The sequence below is a fragment of the Cryptomeria japonica genome, chromosome 9 (genome assembly GCF_030272615.1).
Source record: "Cryptomeria japonica chromosome 9, Sugi_1.0, whole genome shotgun sequence".
Classification (NCBI taxonomy): Eukaryota; Viridiplantae; Streptophyta; class Pinopsida; order Cupressales; family Cupressaceae; genus Cryptomeria; species Cryptomeria japonica.
Window position 1 is genome coordinate 544,269,639 of NC_081413.1, and position 4,886 is coordinate 544,274,524.

The following is a 4,886-nucleotide window of genomic DNA, read 5'->3' on the forward strand; positions in this document are numbered from 1 at the left end:
CTTGGAGAGGAGAGGAACAAGGGAGAAGAAGCTAGGAGTATGTTAGGAGGTATTTGGAGATGCCTCATCATGTTTGCTTTGATAGTTAAATATGCTTGCATGCTTTTAGTCTCTCTTTTGGTATGCCTTTTTAGATTAGTTTTCGATTGACTAACGCTAACTTTTTGTGTGTTTTGTGTTGATTGATCTTGGACTAATCTTGTGCCATTTAGGAGGGCATCAGTTACCAATAGACATAATGTTATATTTTTTAGTTATTTTTTGTGTGTCTGATATAAGTAAAGTGTAATGAGTGGGAAATTGTAATAGGTGACCAGATTCAATGAACCTAGGGAATTGTTCCAAGGTTCTTAGCCGACTTAATAGAGTTTGTTATAAGGAGATGAAGTTTGTTATAAGGAGATGAATGTTGAATTATTATGGATCAAGAGTGAGAATTTGATCAAGCAGTGGAATGAGTTAGGTTTTGATGTTTAGTCGGTGATAGAAGCTGAGCAGAAGCAGATCTAATCAGGCACAAAGGTGCTAACAACAGATCAGTCAAACTTGTTGTTCCCTAATAGTTGCAGTAAGAAAATCCTCTCACAAGGTCACTCCTAACAGGGTGTGGTAGGATCCTAATAGGTCAAAAGGTTTAACTCCCCTAACAAGGTGACACATTAGCTTGTATTTTGAAATCCCTTAGCTAGGTAGCTCCTAACAGGGCTGGGTCCTAATATGCCTTATTGTAATAGCTCTTAACTGGGCTAAATCACTCTTAACCGGGTGTCACTCCTAGCAGGGTGTTTATATGACTTTAACCGATCAGATCTCTATTCTGCAGATAGTTGATCTTTGTGGGTACTAATTCCCACCATGGTTTTTCACATTTGGGTTTCCATGTGAAAATTATTGTGTTATGGTTTGCATGCTTTATTGGGTGTTTTCTTATGTGGTTTTATTTCTTGCGTGCATATTGGTTTTTAGATTGGTAAAAGGTGTAATAGGATTTATTAGGTTTTTGCTTGCATTGATTCACCCCCCCTCTCAGTTCCTTATAAGTTTATCAATTGTTATCATAGCCTAATTCCCTTAAGGCTTAACTGCTTGGGAAGGATCTCTAAGGCTAACATGGGGGATGGTTCAATGAGTTACAAAGAGCTTGCACACAGGCTTGCAGAATCTGAAGAAGCCTATAATGAACTAAAGGTCAAGTACAAAGCTTCATTGGCTAAGAGAAAAGAGTTGGCTGAGAAGTTGATGGAACTTAGTGAAAACAGTTCATCTAAGGAAGCAACCATTGATGCCTTGGTTAATAAGGTCAAAAAACTGAATGATGATAAGTCAAATCTGAGGAGAGAGCTAGAATCCCTTACCATCAGAATGAGTCAAGAGTTAGAAGCTAGGAGGAAAAGTGAAGACAAAATAAGAGATCAGGAGCATGAGATCATTAAGCTGAATCGAGAGATTAGTAACCTGCATGTACATCTTCAACAGGAAAGAGAAGAAAAAGAGGAAATACAAGCTTATCTAGACATGGCTATGTCTTTTAGAGAAAGTCTTACAAACAAGGATGAGGAGCTTACCAAGAAGTTGTCTGATGCTAATGAGTTACTAGCTAAATTCAACAAGAGCACTACTATGCTTGATGAGCAAATTCAGACACAAAGGTAGAACAAAGATACACATGGCTTGGGTTACACAACCTTTGAACAAGGAGAGCCTTCCAATACCAAGGATACTATGCATAAAGCTAAATCTGCACCAAAGACCAAGAAGATCACCGGTAAGAGAACCTAAAAACCAGTATGTTTTAACTGTCATAAGACAAGTCATACTACTAATGTTTGTAGAAGTAGATCCAATACTTTTGATGGACATAGCCCTAATGCATATGAAGGGTATAATCCTAGTACTTTTAATGGATATTGCTTCAATTGCAATAAGTATGGGCATAGAGTTGTTGAGTGTAGGTCTAGAGTGAACAATCAAAGATCTTATAATGACCGTAGAAACCTTGCTTGGCAGATACCTTATGTGAACAAGTCTAGTCCATATGAAATGGAGAATAGATGGTATGTGACATGTTCAATCTGTCACAACTATGGTCATGTTTCTATGAATTGTCAAAGAAGAACTGGTAGAGGCAATGTTGGACCCTGGAGAGCATTTGGAATGACATGTTTCCATTGTCACAAACTGGGACACCCTGCAAAGTTTTGTAGAGCAAGAATGAACCAAGCAGTTAATTAGTCTGCTGACCAAAAAGGAAAGAAGAAGGTTGATGTAGGAGAAGTTAGAAGTGATTTGAATAAGACATGGAAGAATAAAAGTGATGAGAAACCATCGGAAGACTCCAATTCTTCACTTGGTGTGGAGAATCCCTCACTGGTAAACTAAGCTATGATGAATCTTAGGGGGAGCACATTGTCAGATCCATTTCCGGAACCCCTATATGGTGTGCGGTAAGTCAATTTTGCATACTTTGATGCATTATGTTGTTATGAAGTGATTTTGTGATCAAACCAGTATATTGGATGTGATATATGAACTAGTAACAAGTTTTAGGGTTGAATGGTGATTAGGATATGTTCAACCGGTATTGCATTTAATACAATTTGTAAAATGAAATAAAAAGGTGATTTAGAGTTTCATTTCTCACCTTACATTTTTGAGAGCATATTTGGAGAGCGACAAAAACATAGAAGAGCATTTGATTGCTACATTGGCAAATTTGATGGCGGATTGTGAAGATTTGTGAAGTGAATTGGTGAAAGTGCATTCTGATCGGAAACCCTAGCTACGAAGAAGCTGAAAGGTATTTATTTGTGAATCTGATTCTGTATTTAAATTTTCACAATGCATACACCACACATTGTTGATGTTACCAAAAGGCCTTGATCGGAACTCAAGAGGCATCCTCATAAGTTGACGGAGATAGATCTAGCTGAAGCCCTATCCAATGTACCCTATGGTGTTTTGCATGTCGAAGACATCCAATCTTACATTCATTTCAAACTGGAGGATTTGGAAACTTTTTCAATCTTTAATCAATACCAAACACTGTGTGATGAACAAGGAGTGATAAAGGATCAATTCAGAAGGCTTACAGATAAAGGTTTTCATCATGCTTTGAAATTTCTTGATGATTTTGAAGAAGACCGTATCAGATATGTTTTGAGCAGGATTCGTGATCAGTTTATGTGGTTAGATTGACCACACAAGATTACAAAGGAGGCTATTTATGTAGTCATTGGATTATGGGCAACCGGTGAAGTTCCTGTGTTAAGAACAATCCCGAAGGATGAGGTTACCCGATTGAAAAAATCTAAATGGGATGGTCGTGCTATGACGGTAAATGAGATTGAAGATCCAGAGGTAAAGTTTGCATCTATGGTCATCAATTACAGGGTATATCATTCGAGCAAAATGAATAGAATTATCGGAGTTGCTATCCACACAACTTATTGGATGTTGAAGGAGAATGTTGATTATGATCTATCAGAAGCATTGAGAACACAAATGGTGTTGGATATTGAATCAATCTAGAAGGATAAGCAGCAAAAATTCAAATTTCGTCAGTTGATCATTGGTTTGTTTTTCTATTTTCAGAATTTCTTTCCCGGTATAGGTGATATTCAATGGTCTGTGGATACACCGACAGTATTGAAAATAAAGAACAGTATCAAGATGCTTGGGAATGAGTTTACAAAGACTATCTGGGGATATTTCAAAGATTTCCATAAAAGAATGCATGACAGAGAAAGGATATCGACGCATGTTATAAAGAGGTATGAAGACTCTACCTATTTCATGGTTGATACTGATACTTGTTAGATGGAGGTTGCTGACCCAAGAACTTCATGGGTTATGCCTATGGGGTATGAGGTAGGAGAAGATATCTTGATTATTTATGTTGAAGACCTCCTATCCAAACCGATAGACCCTAGTGTAGCTAGGTTTGGAACTTTTAAAGAGAAATCAATAGTGATACATTATGAGTTGGCCAAACTGGTTATAGCCAAAAAGGCCAAAAAAGAAGTTGAGCAATTTGTTGTGGAACAAGGCTTCACAAAGGAAATGATTGTTGAAGCTAGAACCAGGTTTAAAGCTAGAAAGGTCGGAACATCTAGTGCACCTACTGACAGACAAATAAGGAGTGTAGGACAAACAAGGAGTGTAGTTGTTAAGGAGAAGCCCCCTCCTCCTCTAAAGATACAAATAAAAATAAAATATAAGTAGATTGCACCAGAAGCACCTAAGGCTACCGGTACTTGAGGAAGAAAGAACAAGCCCGAAGATTTTCTAAGGTTGTTGCAGAGGAAGAAGCCGAGGAAACTAAATTTGAAGGAGGAAAGAAAGAATTAAGAGCAAGTGGTAAGAAATCTAAAGTGGTTGGAGCACCTATTGTTAAATCAGTCAAGCCATGGGTAACTAAAGCCACTATACTTGAGAAATTATTGAATAATATAAGGGAGTGTGGTATATTAGTTGGTGTGTATAAGAATTATAATTATTTTGATGAGGAAGAGAAGAAACAATTTGAAGATTTAGTTGTTGGGTACATGAATCATTATGGAAAAGCATTAATTAAGTTACAAGGTCAAATACCTGATTCTTTGTATAATAAATTGGAAGCAAGATGGCAAACTGCTATTAGGCAAGACAAACAAATAATTGAGTATAAATTGATGCATTTGCAACCGGAGACATCTAAGGAGGAAATGCAGGAAATTCTTTTATAATCAAAGCCATTATTTAGAACCAAGAAGAGGTTTACAAGATTGATTGTTGGAGAATCCCAGTCGGTTCAAGCTGAGACTGAGGAAATTCTGAAGAAGTTTTTAGGACTAGAGAAAGAGGAACCAAAACAGACTGAATCATCTGAGGAAGAAGATATTCCCGAG